The 18,475-nt window shown below is 43.4% G+C and overlaps 1 protein-coding gene and 1 long non-coding RNA gene across 5 annotated transcripts in view; one reads left to right on the top strand and one right to left on the bottom strand.

The window, feature by feature from the left end:
- LOC110364977 (uncharacterized) overlaps window positions 1–18,475 on the bottom strand; it is a 43,140-nt gene that overhangs the window by 10,703 nt on the left and 13,962 nt on the right. The gene's annotated exons all lie outside the window — the stretch shown is intronic.
- ASAP1 (ArfGAP with SH3 domain, ankyrin repeat and PH domain 1) overlaps window positions 1,639–18,475 on the top strand; it is a 156,765-nt gene continuing 139,928 nt past the window's right edge. For 2 of the 3 annotated variants that reach the window (XM_065054401.1, XM_065054398.1), the window contains exon 1: window positions 1,639–2,249. The gene's annotated coding sequence lies outside the window, so the exon portion shown is untranslated. The remainder of the gene's footprint in view (window positions 2,250–18,475) is intronic. The other variant, XM_065054402.1, reaches the window with a different exon arrangement.

The raw sequence follows: 18,475 nt of genomic DNA, 5'->3' as shown, positions 1-18,475 counted from the left end.
ATGCAGCACGTGCTATGCAAGGGGAATAAGTTGGACTCGATGATGCTTGTGGGTCCCTTCCAGCTGAGGACATTCTATGATTCTATAATGGCTTGATGCCTCTAAAGCCTTTGTTCTCCCAGCTCTTTGCACGGATGCTGCGGCCAGCGCTCCAGCCACGCTCGTAGGGACCAGCCTCCATCACCGGCCTCATGCATCCCAAAAAGCAGCAGGAAAATTACTGGGAATGTGAAGACCCAACTTGAAAGATGTTTCCTGACTCAGAACTGGGCTGAAGACCAGAGGAGATTTTTGGGATGCTCCAAAAGCCCCATTTTCCACCCCAGCTCTGTTGCCAGGCTCCCCACGATGTCCCTTGGCCAACACAACTTGGTTTCCAAGCCTGGCCACTTCCAGGGAATGCTGTAACCGATGCTGGTTTGCCAGAGCTTCTGTCTTCAAAATAATGAGCAGAAATGCACCGTAAGTCGTAGAAGGTGCTGAAAGAAGCCTTTTTCTATAGTCATCCTATTTTCTTCCTGGTGTGTAGCTTAATATAATGATATAGGTTAATATTGCATGTGGGACTTACATTAAGGCTATTTCAGACGAGCTAATTGCCAATGCCTTAAGTAAGGGCACCAGGCGGTGGATATTACCTCTGTGTCTAATTACTTCCACTAGCAAATTGCAAAAGTGAAATTCAAGGTACTAATTTTCATCATTTTTTTATCACTATGAAGTCTTAGGAGAAGCAAAAAATCTGAATCGGCTTTTTCTTTCCAACATCCTTTAGGCAGGACTGTTGCAAAAAGTCAATTTGAAGTGAGAGGAAGCATTTTTGGAAGCGGGCCCTCGCCTTAGGAGTCAGTAACCTCTGAAAAGCAGGGAAGCCTGCAATTGTCCTCCTACAGAAAACACAGTGAAGTCCCCATCCTGCAAACACACAGGGGCTTAATTGTGTGTGTGCTTGCAGTCCTATGGATTTAAACTGGAAAACTGTCATGTAAGCTTCACTTTATTAATCACATCTGCGGGAGCAAGTGGTAAGCTTTACAAAATACTATTGCTTCTTGCTTTCATAGCTAGCTAAGAGTTTTACATTATTAGTTTCACCAAGGTAGATCATATAAAAGAAATCAATTAAGAAGCCTCAAAGAAAAAAAAAAAAAACTGATGTTTTTAATGATGGGTAGTGAACCACAAGACACAAAGAGCAAAGTTTATATTCTGGAAACAAGCAACCAAAGAAGCTTCATCTTAATTTTACTAGAGACTGCACAGTTTGATCCTCAGTTCCTTGACAAATGCCATAAAGGGAGTTTCCAGACTCCCCTGTTCCTTTAAGAAGTTTCTCCCTCTAATTTCTAAGGTGCCCCTCTCCCCACCCCACTGCACTAGCCCTGGAATAAATCATCACTGGTACCCTGCAAGTATCCCACAGGCAGCCATATAAATCTTGTGTTACAGCAAAAGAGAGGGGAAAAAAAACAGGTAAAACTAATTCAGGACTACCAGGTAGCCAGGGTTGGTTGCCTTGCTGTTGCAGGGCTCAGGGTGCAATATAATTTCTTTCTCAGAGGAGGAAAATCATCTACTTCTTAACAAAAGTATCACTATGGGGAAATAAAGGGAGGGAAATATCCTCGCCAGGGCAGCGAGGGAAGGCGAGGGCAGGTTCAACGCGAGGCTGCTGCTCAGAAGCCGGAGCCCCCTGGGCAGTCTGTGTTTCCAGGCGCTGGAGATCTGATTTCAGCCTCAGCCACGGGCAGGCGAAGGGTTAACGGGAGACGCAGCACGTTAACTGTATCTGTGGAGATTATGGCATGTTTATCCAGTGTTCAGATTTCCTGTCTGAGTGTTTGGATTTCCTGAAATCCCTGCTATCAGCCCAAGTGCTGTCCACCGAGCAGACCTTTTTCTCTCTCTCTTTCCCCCCCCTTCTTTTCTTTTTTTTACTTTGCTCACATGGTAGCTTTTCCTTCCTGCTCTTTCCAGTTGTAGTGCCTGTGTCTCCTCACCGGTCAGGACATTCATGGATGCAGACCAACACTCTTAAACTCCAGAACTCTGGGGATCGCTGTACATTGGATTTCCTTTTTTGCTATTATTATTTTATTTCACTTTTATCTTTTTGCGTCAAGAAAACCTGAAGAAACATGCTCTTTTTCCAGCTGCCCATGGGAGAATATGTTTTAGCCTGAGATGGAATAATGGCCTTTGGTTTGAGGACCAAATCTGGAATGGGAATTCAGACCGCCCGCGTCCTGGTGAGTTACAGCGTGTTGGGGCCGAGCGTGGCTGGTGACGAGCAGCTCTGAGACAGGGACAAAGGCTGAGCACATCCATTCAATGTGGCTGCTGAGCAAACTGCAAAAAGCAGATGGGTGAAGCTGAAGTCAGGACTTTTTCCAAAAAAAACAACTGAAGCTCATATTTTAATTCCTAAAAATACACGCTGCTCTCCAGCCTAGATAACGCCTGGGTAAACTTCAGGGCAGCAAAATGTGTAAGGCCAAATTCTGCAAGTCCTTTAAGTTTTACTCACGTAAACAACCTCAGTGACTTTTAAAAGAACTCATGTAAGAAAAGACTTGCAGAATGGGGCCCCCATTGAGTAAAGTGCAACGTCTCAATCTCAGCAGAAAAATCATCTTAAAAGAACAATGAGAACTTTCTGAGCGTCTTTGCATGTTGCCTTGGCCTTTTATGTTTTATTGCTGGTGTAGATTTAAGTTTTAAGAAGAATCTATGTGCCAACTATTTCTCCTATTGTCTCTTAAATAAGTTTGCAGTAGGAGTGAAAACGTATTTCATGCAGCAACGTTCCGGGAGGCCAGAAAGGGGCTTTCTGTTGTTGGAGGGAAAATGCTGAGTGCTGTGCTGCTCTGAATGAACTGGAAAGCTGCATTCAGACATGAGGCTTAGCTAAGGTTTTAAGCTTCATTTTTGGATGTGAGATTCCACGACGGTATTAATAGCCTTAGGTGGTTTTAGTTAAACTACGGTCACAAATGCAACGAGTTGACCAGTCTCAAAATCAATGACTCAGCATTTGAAAAGAAAAACTCTTCTTTTCGGAACTCTTTGAAGCAGAGCTCATTGCTGGCACCCATGGAAGTGTTGTTGGAGTAAGACATGGAAGATAAAGTATCATCACTGTTGCAACTTTTGTTCTGTCCCATAGCTGGAGGCTGCGGTTGCGCTGAACATTCCTGAGCTGCTCCTTGGAGCTGCTCCAGGGATTCAATTCTCTAATTTTAGGGGGGAAAAAAAGCCTGATTCAGAAATTGCTTAGATGTTAGGAAACATCTATAGGGAAAAAGCTTTCTATAGTAATTTTACTTTAGCCCTGATTTTCATTAGGCTATTGAAAATGTCCTGAATCCTAGCATATAATACTGCACGTCAATCAAGAGACTTTAACATTTAAATTCCTGGAGTTTAGCAGGAGAGAATACTTTCTTTTTTGATACCAATAAAGGAAAAGAGACATTTTCCAAATTTTTTTGCAGCACTTCCAAATCTGAAGTTTTAAACTAATTGCCTGGTGGGCTGGTTTTTCGCACAACCCTTTGGGTGGGATCCTGCTGCTCTTCTTCAAGGTTTTCTTTGGTATCAGTGGAAGGTTTGTGTGAGACCAGCCAGACCAAACTCGTGTCTTTTCTGCCTGCAAGCCTTCAAGAATTCTGTTTTAATATGGGGCAAAGCAAAACAGATGGCATTTTATGCATTGAAATATCAGTTATTGTTGTGTACATGCATTTGTATTCTCATTGAAGGGGATTGACCCCCAAAAAATGAAAAGGAGGACATGAAACCCTTCACCTGAGTTAGACCAGACTGTGGTGTCCCGCCTTGTGGTTAACATGAGATTCAGTGCGCTGTGGTCACGGGTGAGATTCAACTGGCTACAGCAGAAATGTGCTGTTCTCAAAGCTGGCAGAAGAGTCAAAATGTCACTAATGATCAGTGAACTGCAGAAAACACACAGTACGGATGAGGGCTTGGGAGAAATATGAAGGCTTGTATAGGTCTATCCAATTCTCCTTGCTTTGGAAATTTTGGTGGTTGTCCAATGAGCAGGATGCTTTGGACTGTGTCAGTTGGGTTTTTTCCCCCCTTTTTTGCAGGACTGTCAGAACTTTCTGGTTTCAGGCAGGTTGGAAATGCTGTGGGAATAGTAGTTCTGGTGGTATTGTGGTATTTCCTCTTCTGCTCACACCCAGACCAGGAAGTACAGAAGCACAACCTTCAGCTCATTGTGTACGTGTTTCTTTTTATAAACCTGAATTCTCTTCCCTCCCTTTTTTTTTTTTTCTTTTTTTTTTTTTTTTTGTCCTGAAAGACCTCACATAGGTTTAAGGTTTCGTTTGATTTTGACAGTGGGAAGTTTTTATACTGCTTCATATAACTATACCAAATACTATATATTTCCTTAACAAATGATTATCACGTTAGTTTTGCATTATCTAAGTGCAATATTTTCAACTCAGCTACCTGTGACCAATAATGTTAACGTGCCAATATCCCCCCGTAGCTGTTTCTGCAGGCACTTACTCCTGTGCCTCCAGCAGTGCAAGGACTAACTGGCCACTAAGACCAATTTACTCAGTTGTCCATGGAGAATCACAGAATCGCAGAATGTCAGGGATTGGAAGGGACCTCAAAAGATCATCCAGTCCAATTCCCCTGCTGGAGCAGGAACACCCAGATGAGGTTACACAGGAAGGTGTCCAGGCGGGTTTGAATGTCTGCAGAGTAGGAGACTCCACAACCCCCCTGGGCAGCCTGTTCCAGTGTCTGTCACCCTCACTGAGAAGAAGTTACTTCTCAAATTTAAGTGGAACCTTTTGTGTTCCAGTTTGTACCCATTACCACTTGCCCTACTGTTGGCTGTCACTGACAAGAGCCTGGCTCCATCCTCTTGACACTCACCCTTTATATATTCATAAACATTAATGAGGCCACCCCTCAGTCTCCTCCAAGCTCAAGAGCCCCAGCTCCCTCAGCCTTTCCTCATAAGGGAGATGCTCCACTCCCTTCAGCATCTTCATTGCCCTGTGCTGGACTCTCTCCAGCAGTTCCCTGTCTTTCTTAAACTGAGGGCCCAGAACTAGACACAATATTCCAGGTGTGGTCTCACCAGGGCAGAGTAGAGGGGAAGGAGAACCTCTTTTTGGTAACCAACCATACCATTAAATTCTCTAAGAGTAGACACTTCAGGCTTTAATGTTCTTTCCCTCCCTACTTTTCCCTTTCTGCATCAGTGAGGAGGTTCGACTCGTGCGCCCTCACTCCGTGTGTCCAACTCGTTCACCATCACGGCTGCCAGTCCTCCTGCCTTTCTTGCTCTTGTTGGCAAGTACGGATAAACAGTTTTGACACGCATAGACTCCTGCAGAGCCAACTTCATCTGCAGTGATGTTTCTCTGCTCAGATGACAAATGGACCAGAGGAACTAAACCACTTTCGCTGAAACCGTTCCCCACATCCAAAGCTTTTAACCCCTCCTTCGCACGCTGTTTTCCGCAAAAAAGCAAACAACGCAATTTTGTTTCATACCTGAGCAAAGCGGATCACATTTGGATTGCAGCTGTTGCCTCAAGACTTTTCCAGCCACGTTGTAGAGTCTCTAATCTGCTATTTTATAAATGAAAATAAGATGGATCTTGAAGTTGGCCCATGGCAAAATAATGATCTCTATTTCCACTTGGGTCCACTCTCATGAGCGCTACTTGAACAGCTACGCCAATTGTGTTTGGAAACTGTCCCCGTATAGGATTGGGTTTGTAAGACAATTTATTCTTCAGCAGCTTCATAGTCCTCAAAAACAACATGAAGAAATTGAAGCAAAGGGAAGTTAATTTATTTCACTAAAATCTCTATAACTTAAGAAGATGTAAGTAGAGACAATGGAATTACTGAGAGGTTTTGAGCTCTGTGCTAGTTTTGGGGTATTTGTTTTTTCATTGCTGTTGGCTCTAGGTCTCTGTCTGGGCTTTGGGGATCTGCAGGGCTTCAGAGAGAGGGCATGAGGTGGGGGAGGCAATGGCAGAGTGCTTCGTCATTTCTGACACTGATTAGCAGCAGGGCTCAGCCTGGAACACACATCACTCTCCTCCCACGTGGTACCCACGAGCCAAGCTCCATCCACAGGCCGCGATGTGAAGCTGCTCGCTCGGTCCCCCTGAACCCCAAAGCCAGGTCGGGCCCCACCAAGAGGCAGCGATGCTTTTTGTGTATCCTCCTCTATCTCAGCTGGAGTTAACAAAATCCATCTGCCTCTGTGAGTCAGCAGAAAAGTATTCGGCTTTTATAAGAGTTAAGGGACATGGGATAGGGCAATGTCAAAGCACAGAAGTCTTCCCCAGCTTGGCGTTTGCATGGTGCACACAGAGAGGAGGTCACGTTTTCACTTCCCATTCACCAGAAGAGCTGATTTACACCAGTGGAGGACTTGGCCCATGGTGTACATGGCCATGGCTGTTGAACAAGGCTCCTTTCATCAGCGGTAAATGTGAACAAATGTGCATACGACACCAACCAGTGAGCACTGCGATGTGGTGGCTGCCAGCAGTTTGGAAAAGTCAAAAGAAAACTCTAATTTTTCTCATCAAAAGCAAAATGAGGAAGCCTCCCCCCTCCCCTTCCGCCCCCACTGCTACCACCCTGACTAGAGCAAGCTGATCCGTAGGTATTTGTGTGGGGGTTTGTTCTCAGCGGTTAACCACATAACAATTTGAAGCATGTGGCTAACTCAGAAGAAACTGCCTTTAAACATTTGCAGACTGTAATTGCAATAGGGCGAGCAGAGCCCTGGCCGCGGGCTGCTGGCCGTCCCGGGGACTGCAGCGGAAGCCCTGAACATCCCACAGCAAGGTCCTGCAAAGAGGGACAAAAGTCTTGTTTTATCTCTAGGACATCAGCTTCTTGCTGATGCTCTACAGCCAGATGTTCCCCACCTCCTGTTTCGTGTCTTTACGCTGTGTGTCAGGGCAAAACACCCGGCAGGAAACAAAACGGAGTGAAAAGGGTTGGTGATGAGGGGGAGGGTGTTTCGGCACGCAGCTTTCATAAATAAAGCTGGGGGAAAAATAACAAACAAATTGGAGGAGCTTTACTGCAAAGCCGAGTGCGCCTGAGGCTGTCGGGAGATCCCCAGGGGAAGCGGTGAAGGGCTCATGGCGTAGGGCTGGAGAACCAGGCTTGGGGGGGACGGCAAGAAGCGACACCACTCAGGGTGGTAAAATGCCCCAGTTGAGGCTCAAACCTGAATTTGTTAGGCAGGGAGGAAAGGCTGGAGGGAGGATACATGTGAACAAGACATGAGCAGTTGTGCTTCTGGAAGTAAAGATCTCAATGACCAAAAGGTACCACAGCGCTTGTTACCACATAGATGTGGGGCTATACTGACAGGCAGGTTTAAAGAATTTAAAGAAACCAATAAAACCGAAGATTGCAACATTTCCCAATGGGAGGACATGCCCATGAGACATTCTGCAAGTGGTTTGTGTATCTCATCTCAAAGGCTTTAAATTTCCATCCATTTCCAGTGCATCCTCAGTCTGTGCTTAGAATCATAGAACCATTTCAGTTGGAACAGACCTTCAGGATCATTGAGTCCAACCATAACCTAACCTAACTCTAGCACTAAACCATACCCTTAACAACCATGTCTAAATGCCTTTTAAACACCTCCAGGGATGGTGACTCCACCACTTCCCTGGGCAGCCTGTTGAAATACTTGGCAACCATTTCAGTTAATAAATTTTTCCTGATATCCAATTTAAACCTCCCCTGGCACAACCTGAGGCCATTTCCTCTCGTCCTATCACTTGCTACTTGGGAGAAGGTACCAATCCCCTCCATGCTACAACCTCCTTTCAGGTAGTTGTAGACAGTGATAAGGTCTCCTCTCAGCCTCCTTTTCTCCAGGCTGAACAGCCCCAGTTCCCTCAGCTGCTCCTCATCAGACTTGTGCTCCAGACCTTTCACCAGCTTCATTGCCCTTCTCTGAACTCTCTCCAGCACCTCAATGTCTTTCCTGTAGTGAGGAGCCCAAAACTGAACACAGGATTCAAGGTGCGGCCTCACCATTGCTGAGTACAGTGGCATGATTACTTCTCTAGTCCTGCTGGCCACACTATTCCTGATACAAGCCAGGATGCTGTTGGCCTTTTTGGCCACCTGGGCACACTGCTGGCTCATGTTCAGCTGCTCTCAATCAACACCCCCAGATCCCTCTCTGCCAGGCATTTTCCAGTCACTCTTCCCCAAGCTTGTAGTGCTGCCTGAGGTTGTTGTGACCCAAATGGAGGGCCTGGCACTTGGCCTTGTTAAACCTCATACAACTGGCTTCAGCCCAAAGATCCAGCTAGTCCAGATCCCTCTATATGACCTTCCTACCCTCCAGCAGATCAACACTTCCACCCAATTCAGTGTCATCTGCAAACTTACTGAGAGTGCATTTATTCCCCTTATCCAGATCATTGATAAAGAGATTAAACAGAATTGGCCCCAATACTGAGCCCTGGGGAACACCACTCATGACCGGCCACCAGCTGGATTTGGCTCCATTCACCACAATTCTTCAGGCCTGGCCCTCCAGCCAGTTCTTTATTCATCACAGAGAACACCCATCCAGGCCATGAGCTGCAGCTTCTCCAGGAGGATGCTGTGGGATACGGTGTGAAAGGCTTTACTGAACTCTAAGCACACAACATCCACAGCCTTTCCCTCATCTACTAGAAGGGTCACCTTGTCGTAGAAGGAGATCAGGTTGGTCAAACAGGACCTGACTTTCATAAACTCATGTTGACTGGGCCTGATCACTTGGATTTCTTGTATGTGCCGTGTGATGTTACTCATGATCATCTGCTCCTTGACCTTTCCTGGCACCGAGGTCAGACTGACAGGTCTGTAGTTCCCTGGATCCTCCTTCTGGCCCTTCTTGTAGATGGGCATCACGTTAGCCAACTTCGATCAACTGGAACCTCCCCAGTTAGCCAAGATTGCTGATAGATAATGGAAAGTGGCCTAGTGATCACCTTCACCTGCTCCCTCAAAAGTCTCTCATTCATTGCACAAATAAAATAGTGCAACTAAAATTCAGCAGGTAAAAATACTGTATCTATACAATCACCAGAATGGACCCTGATCTAGGAAAGCAGATGACTTTTGGAGTATGGCCTTAAGTTCAACCTGCTTTGGAGAAACAGTAAATAAGTCTCCTGTCACAGTTTCAGCAGCTGGAGCTGTGGCTTTCTGACATGGGTATATGGACCACAGCTAGAAACCGAGCTGTACCCCCAGGGTCCTGGGAGGTTCTGCAGCCACCTGCATTTCTCCAGATCTGTACTCCAGTCTGTGAAGAAAAGAAATCAGCTTTTAGTCAGTGGCAGAGCAACAGCCCTGGTGTTACCACCTTCTAGAACTGAATTATGACACGGCCACAGGCCAGTCACTGCACAGCACTCCCCAGATCAGCAGCAGCAGAAGCGTGGCTGGCCCTCTCTTTCTCCGGAGTAGCCAGAAGGGAGCATGTAAGTGGAAAACTCAGGGCACATGATTGATGTGCTCCTCAAAGCTACTGGGGCAAGAAGAAGGAGATGGGTCCTGCCAGAGCTGGCACAGCTGTTTGCCCTTTTGGTAGCAGCTAGCCAAATTCACAGAAAGCAATTTTCTTCAGATCAGAATTTCCAGCCAGAGAAGCAGCAGGACGTTTCAGGTACTAGGACAAGTCTTTTGGTATCTAGATTCAGTATAACACCAAGCTCTTAGCATTAGACTGTGGTTCTATATAAGAACATAAAACCGCCTGAGCCAGCACTTCAGAATCCTGCCTCCAGTAGTGGCTGACAGGTGTTGGATTAAGAGTTGAACATGGAGGACATGTAGCTGTATTGTCCCAGATTGTGGTCCCAGATTGCCACGATCTCACCTGGAGGATTTTCTGAGTCAGAGCTCATATTTAGGATGAACTTGTCCTGTAGATATTTGCAATGTGGATTTGTAGGCTTTTCTCTACTTGAACCAATAGACATTTTAAGTATCCAGTTTAAAAAGTTTTTATGGGTACAACAAATCGGTAGACAAACATGGGTAAACAAATTCATGGAAGGAATTTTTTCCTGAATTTACAGCTATTAAATCATTGCTGACAGTGAGGGTCCAATCCTAGTCTCCTGCCTGATTTATATTAGCACTACAAACTTAATTTTCTGGGAATATTTCAGGTTTATTTGTGGATAAATAAGATTTATGCCAACACCATGGAACTCTAACATTTATTTTATCTAATTTAGTGTGGAACTCTATTGCTACTTTCCTTCTGCATTCAAATCCAAGCAGTTCAGTAGTCACCTAAAATAATACACTTACTGATGTAATCATTGACCTAATGGTATATTTGTCATAAAATGTATAAGTCTGCATTCTCTGCTGTTGTAGGATACTGGCTGCATCCATCTGATCAGAGGGAGGTTGTAGTTGCATGTCCTTTAATAATTATTTCAGCAGGTGTTCTTTTATTCCTGTTCATAATTAGTAGCTGAGTACTTCACAAAGCTTGTCAGGATCGGAAATTCCTACAATTCAGTAGCTATCTATATTCATGAACAAAGAGGTAAAATAATTTCTGAAGATATTTTATTAAAACTAATGGGTGCCATAATTTTACATGAAATGTAGATCTTTTAAATTATTATCAACCAGCAGGGTATATTTCTGATCTTATACTTGTCCTAAATTAATGTCACAATCTGACTCCAGATTTAATCAAGGGTAAGATAGGTCCTAGCCAGAACTGCAGATCTCACAGCTCATTTAAGCTTTATCATTCTTATTTTCCGTGTTTATGAAGTTGTGGTTGAGAAGGAGCTATCATGTTCACGTGTTGACCAGGATGGGGTTAAAAATCTGCTTCTGACCCAAGATGATCTACAGCTGGTATTTGTTCTCACTACCTACACAGACAAATGGGATTTGACTCAGAAGAAACCAATTTCCTTACCATTGAGAATATTAGACTTAAAGGGTGTCAGTAAGGGCAGGAGCAAGGATAAAAAGGTGATTGTAAGCCATGTTTTGCTCCTGTATGCCTGAGCCATACGACAGCCTACCTGACACCTGGTCTGAATTAGAGAAACCTCTTGACTGCTGAGATTTATGTTTTTCTTCCCAGAATTCCTAGGAAGCTCAGAACAGTAATTACACAGTCCCCCCCGTAGGGTGGTACATACATGTATGCACATGGTATATTGTAAACTCTTACGCTTTGTCCCCTCCATTGCCCACGAGCAGAGAACAGCCTGGCTGCAAGGTTCCTCTTCAGCCAGAAACCTCCTTCCCCCAAGGACCATTTCTAGCACTAATTCTGTCCATGTTAAGACTGTTTCATTTCCCAAACAGCCAGAAGGCCGTAAGCAGCTTCTTCTCAAGGCTGGGACCTGCAAGAAGCCCATGTCCTGTGATTCATATCAGCAGTTTCCTAAGCCTCACTACAACTTGAGCAAGAGAGTTAGATGCATAACTAATCTCTTACAATAGATTTGCACCATTAGACAGATCAGGCACAAAAGGGAACATGACCCCAAACAGTGAGACCAGCTTTAGCCTGACCCTAAGGAAAATAAGGAGTCTTAGACAACACTTTTTCATGATGATGGATGCTGAAGGACACCTTATCATTTAAGGGAATCTTATTCATGTCATGATTTACATCCTGGGAGAAAAAAAGAACTTACGTCATAGAATCATAGAACCATAGAATAGTTTGGGTTGGAAGGGACCTTCAAAGGTCATCTATTCCAACCCCCTGCAATAAGCCGGGGACACTTCAAGCAGAACAGGTTGCTCAGAGTCTTGGAAATTTAGATCATTTAAATTGAGTTAAAATCATGTGTTACTGAGAATTCCGCAATATTTGTAACCTGGTCTCTATACATGAGGCTGAGGCAATTGCACTTTGTGTGCACACGTACCCCCCCGACTTTGAATCCCCCTCAACCAAGACAGATGGAGGAACAGAGGTCTCAAGTGCTCTTACATATTTTGTAAAAACAGGCAGGTGAGTAGAAAAAAAACCCACCATTTGTTACCTCAGACTACCTCCTCCCCAAGGGAAAAGCCACAACTACTGTGATACTAAAAGACAATTTCCATGTGAGTGCAGTGCTGTGCTCACCACAACCTGGGGGAAAAGCTTCCACAGGGTTCCAGTGCTCCCAAGTCCTCCTGGTGTTCATGAAAACCTGCGCAAGCCAGCACAGCTTTAGGAGCAATAACAGTTAGGGGAAATACACCTGTTGTTATTTACCCCAGTACTTCAATTCTCTCTCCTTGGAAGAAATACCTTCTTGCAATATCACAGGCCATTAAACTACCATGTTAATGCAAAAAGTGTTTCCTGGGGATAATAATCTCCTGACAGCAGTATTGCTCACATACGAGTGCTGGCTGATGGTACAGTGGCAATGTTTCGCTTAGGCAAGCAATACCAGGAGAGGACCCTGTTTGCTAAAGCTGGCCATTGTAGATAAAAGCTTAAATCAGTGATCTTCAAAAGCTGACTGCCTAAAATTCAGAGCCTTAGTTCACACTGAAGTACTGGATAAATTATTTCGATGTCCTTTTAAAAGTGAGGTCAGTTATTTCAGTCCACTTAATTAGGGTTTCGGTAGACAAGAGTTCAGCAATTCCTCTTGAGTTTCCTGGTGCAGGACAATGAATCACAGTTCTGAGCTATGGAACATTTGTTTTTATAATTCAAGGCCCTTACTAAACAGAAACCATCAGCTGGGCCAGACTGTTGAAGACAAGTCAATCTGCACCTGGGAGAAAGACTCTGGGCTCCCTCCAGAATGTGAATTTAAGATGAGAAAGAAACTCAGATCCCCAGGAAGGGCCACTTGGAGCTTTCACTCCTTGGCACCTCCAGCCATCTGCAACACGTGTTAGTTTACCAGCTTTAGCAGGAGATGAATGGTGGCCACGAACATCAGAACGAAGCATTCTCATCCAGTTCCTACTCCAAAAGCAAAGTGCAGGGGGTTTTGTGCTGTTTCCTGCAGATACAACACAATCGAGGAGGAAGGACTGCAGTGGCCAGGCAGCATCTGCATGAACACTGGCAACACCCTCTGGTTTCGACAGTAGTTATCATGAGAAAATATGTTTCTGCTTTGTCCTTTCCTGTGCATGACAAAAACAAACAAGATATTTGTTTCCCAAAAAAGGAAATAGGTTCATTCTGGTATGCATCGGGCAGATCAGGTTCTTCTGAGTACTGAAGGATGCATATGTGGGATTTCAACATTTTTAAGTCCTCCCAGGATATTTGTGCAATATTAATTGTGTCAGTTACTGTACTGGTTTTGCAGCAAACAGTAGACCTGATGTAAGGAAACCTGGCCTCATTTGTGCTGTTAATGTAGCCTTTCTTAGAAGCTATTTGCAAAATCATAATTTCCCTCACAGACACTATTTTTAATTGGGGAAGAGTTCTCTCAGAGGAATAATAGTCTTACTTCTGTTGACATCTGTGCAGTATTTTCCTGATCAGGAGATCAAGAGAAAGAGGATCTGAGCAACTGTTTCTCTAAGTAATAATGAAAAGAGAGCTGTGCAGTAAATCATAACGTGCAATAAAATTAAAAAAAAAAAAAAATTTGGCTCGAGATTAATGACTGGAATGGGACTTACTGAATTAAATTGGATCAGATGTTCCCTGGAAAATATCTAAGATTCACAGTGCTCTATGGTTTTGGTTTTGTTTTTCACAAAGGAAGATTTAGCTTGATTGTTCTGTAACTCCTAACAATTTCTAGGCTTTGCAGAGCGGTCCCAGGGGCCTGCAGGAGAGGACGCGTGCTGGCTGGAGATCCTGGTCCCGCTCAGGGAGAGGAGGGAGCTGAACTTGGAGCCTCCTCAACACACAATCTCACCAACAGCTCAAGTGTTACAGGGGCCATCACATTTTTACAAGATACAAAGGGCTGACTTTAGTTCCCACCTCAAGGGGCAGATTAATTATTACAAGTCTGTTACAGACACCCAAGAATTCTTGTGTTCCTCATTCGGTGTTTTAGGTGCCTTCTTCTTACTGTGTCTTCTTCTGTGAACCCACTTTTAAGTGTCCAGCCTTCCAGATGTTCTCTGAAGAGATATATGGGCAGCTGACTCAGGCTTTTGAATTTTCCCAGGGACTGAGGCACCCAAAACCTGCACTTGGCTTGGTGATTCAGTGCCAGATTTGCTTGTGACTCCAACTTCAAACAACTAAAAGTTTGTGCTTCTAGAATTATTCGCTGCAGAAACCAACTTAAAACTATAAAGCAGTGGTGGGGGCTGACATTTCCCATTGGTGTTGGTGGCGTTTTTTTAATCAGAGATGTCTCTGCTTTTATCAGGATCCAGACTCAGTTCATGAGTGTATCACAGGAAGGAAATCAAAGCTGCATAAATTACCACTGATGGTGCTAGAGGTATCAAAACTTTGTCCCCCTTTAATTAATACTATTTGCTGAGCTGAAAGTGAAACAGATCCCTAACATGACAAATAAAAAGGCCCATCTCGGTATGTGCAATGCTGAAGGTAACACATACACCTGCCTTGTCGCCTGTGCTCAGGCACCTGGCAGCTCTGCAGCAGTGAGTTTAGTGACTTTGCCTCATTAACTCAGTTTCCTTAGGCTTTTGTAAAAATGGACTTAACAACAGTTGCCTAGAGCCAGAAGAAGAGCAAGGCTACGTTATTAAAGCCCAGAACGCAATACTGTTTTAAAATTCATCAAAGTACTCAAAAGTGTTCTCCAGAGATTGAGGGCTTAGTCATCCCAGGTTTCTCCAGCTCATTTAGATAATTGCCCCTTGAAATAGTCGTCTTTCTGTTTCTTTTTTCTTCTTCTCTTTTTTTAACACTGGCAGTTGGGAAGTATTCACTGAGCAGGCAGCCCAGCTCCACAGCTGCAGAAAGGCAGAAGAAACCTCAAGATTCTCACCATGCACATCTCTGCTTTCTATAACATGAGCCAACAATACATGACTGCATCCAAAACAGTCATCTCACTGTCACTTGCTGAGTTATTGGGAACTCATTAGCCAGTTTAACTAATTAATACATCGGTAAAATTCTTTTCTTTGTGGAGTGCTTTACTTAATAATAGGAGATGTTTATAGAGTGTAACGTGTGAGTTATTAATTATTTTTAACTGCCATCAGGGCCTGGAGATGCTCAGTTTCAATGCTTTCCCACCTTCTTCAAAACTGTGTGATTTGATTGTTTCTGTCTTGGTATAAATTCATGTCATCACCAAGAAAGGCAGAGCAAGTACTACCATGTGAGCTTGATCAGGAAACCAATACCAACAAAGCTGAAAAAAAAGGTTATTTTTCAGCTGCAGCATTTTTCTCTTGGTAAAAATAGAAATCTTACATTACAGTGTACCATTTAATTGTATTTTATTTGTGTATCATCTTCTTCTATCCAAGAAAATCTAAAGTTCATTACAACTTCCCATTAGATTGCCAGTGGAAAGTATGGCAGCATCCACAGCAGTGCACTAATATATTTTTTCTTTCTGGGGATTTCCATTAAGAGTTTCATTTTTTAAAATTTGTTTTCTTCCTCTTGGCATCTCTTTTTGAATGTAGAATTAGAGGTACAGTCTTGTACTTGTCCACAGTATGGTTCAGGCAGACATAAGAAGGCCCTGCTACAATGTACTTAGGACATGCAGCATCTTTGGAGTAAATGTCTACCTCTGGGCTCGGTACCCTTCTCTTCCTCTTTTTCAGTCAGTAAAACTAAAGAGGCAGTTTAGGCTGTGATTCATCTGACCTTTGTAGACAAATACTTTAGTATCTCCATTTTAAATGTCTACATTTGTAGGATAAGGTAAGATGCAACCCAGTTTCAGTCGTCTCTATTATGGATCACCAGGATCCATAGGAGGTTCCATCTGAACATGAGGACAAACTTCATTACTTTGAGGTGCCAGAGCCCTGGAACAGGCTGCCCAGAGAGGCTGTGGAGTCTCCTTCTCTGGAGACATTCAAACCCACCTGGACACATCCCTGTGTGATCTGCTCTGGTGAACCTGCTTTAGCAGGTGGGTTGGACTGGACGATCTCCAGAGGTCCCTTCCAACCCCAAGCGTTCTGTTATTCGGTGATCAACAATGATAAATGGAGCCTGGGGCAAATAGCCCAGGCAAAGACATTTTGTCAGATACATCCCACTTTTACAGTCTAAGAGTTGAGTCAGAGCTCACCAAAGTGGATGTAAAGATTTCCATTTACACAGAGTTTGGATGAAGGTTTAAAGGCTCTGTTCTGTCACTTACTCTGAGTTAATCTCATTTTTCTACATAGATAGTACATACGATTTCAAAGAGCATGTTTATGGATCTGGGCATGATTCACTAAAGGGGTATATGCGGGACATGAAGAACAAAAGAAGAGGATATTTAGGAACATCTTTGTATTCATGCTTTGAGGCCTGCTATTTTGGGATATTCTGTAAAGATGCTTTGATAGTTCTGCACTTTGCTGAAGGACAGAAGGGCTACCAGTACTATATCAGCCAAAATACGTGACATTTTCACAGGGTTCCTAAGTACAGTGGTACTGCTTAGAGCACACTGAAAGGGAAGGCACAAAAATCACAGCATTTTGAAGGGCAGAATGGTACCAAGACAAGAGGGTCTGGCACAAGGCACTGTGGAGTCATCCTTGTGATCAAAGCCAAGCTCTGTACTTGAGACAGCAGACAGAAGATGAGCATATTGAGCATAAGCCACAAACCGGAGCCTGATGTGCTCATCTTCAGTCTGGGATTGCAAGCACAGAGCCAGGCTTTGATCACAAGGAGAAACAGTCGTTCTAGAAATACATATGAGAAATATTCATTAACTTCTGTGAGGTGCCTAGACACAAGGACAATGCAAGACCTTATTAGTGCCTGACAATGAGGGCCAGAAACAGGAGATGTGCTGCTCGCTTTGCTTGAGAGCTGCTGACACAGAGGAGAAAAGCTGCTGCAGGAAAGACATGGAATGTTCATATGCACCAGACTTCTTGTGCAGGAACAAGCTAATCTGCAACATGGCTACGCCAGGCTTAGTTTCCAATTTTTATAATGACTCCTTCCTAAAAATACAGCTAGCAAACATCTGATATTGAATTCAACCCACAATCAGTGGCTATTGAGAATGAGTCAGAGCAGTGACAAGAGGACAATGTCACATTCAGATTATATTATTAATCTATTATGCATATACTTTGTACAGGATATTTTGCTATAAACTACGTACTGAGTAAATAATTAAGCAGTGCCTAACCTTACAGAAGGGGTAGGAAACACCCTCCTGTTATTAGCCCCGCACAGTCTCTGGGAGTGGATTGTGAATAACTCAAAACCTTGGACTGTGGATGGCAGCCTTGTCATCAAATATAAAAAATACCCTTGACAGGATCAGTGAAAGCTCTCCAGAGGCCTGAAGCCGGGCAGCAGGCACTCTGATTAGCTGCTGCCTCCACAAAATGAAGATTTTTCCCTGAGCCCAAGAAACAGTCGATGAATTCAGTCGTAAGTGATAAAAAGGTCACTCCTAAGTGGATACAAGGAGATTTAAGTCACAATATCATCCTGAAGCCCTTAGACAAATAACAAAAGACAGGCTTCGAAGGCTAGAGAGTCCTTCAGTCTAAATACTTACACAAATCTCTTCGTCACATATGTGAGTCTTAAAGAAAATTCACCTTTGAATGAGACTGCACAAAATTACCAAACAAGTAATTGTAAGCCCTCCATAGCAATGTCTTATAACATCGTATACCAACAGTGATGATTTATTATATTACAAAACTGTTAAATCTTAGAATTATCATATTTTGCAGCATGAATCCTAAACCAGATTTAAGCTGTCCAGTGCAACTCTCCTATAGCACTTGCACAGCCCAAATATCCTATCATGCTTGTTTCATAATCATATAATGATCATGTCATTAAATGAAGGTGGAGAACTAATTTCTATTCTAACAGTAATGCCATCACCTAAAACTGGATTCTTTTAAAATCAGCTGATAATCCTAAGAATACCATCCAAGAAACTATCTGAATTTTTAAGCTGACTTTCCATACATATTCAAACACCTGAGTATGTCAAGTTGAAGGCAAGAAAGCTTATACTTTGCCAATATATTTAAAAGTTCAGTGGAATGTTCTGAGTGTTAATAACCCTCTCAGCCTGACACCAGTCCACTGTAAAACACTGGAATGACTAATTCCAAGCACTATTCATACAGAATCAGAGAAAAGTAATGCAATTCATGCCAATCAGGATGGAATTAAGGAAGATATATTTTAGTTCAAGAAAGCTATCTTGATATTTTTTGAGGTTCTACATTTTCTTAAAAAAAAAAATCAATACTATTGATATAATACTTATGAACTTTGGTAGAACTTCTGGCACCAAACAACATTTTGATTAAG

Source organism: Columba livia, chromosome 2 (genome assembly GCF_036013475.1).
Source record: "Columba livia isolate bColLiv1 breed racing homer chromosome 2, bColLiv1.pat.W.v2, whole genome shotgun sequence".
In the NCBI taxonomy this organism is placed as follows: domain Eukaryota; kingdom Metazoa; phylum Chordata; class Aves; order Columbiformes; family Columbidae; genus Columba; species Columba livia.
This window is presented reverse-complemented; position numbering and strand designations above follow the sequence as displayed.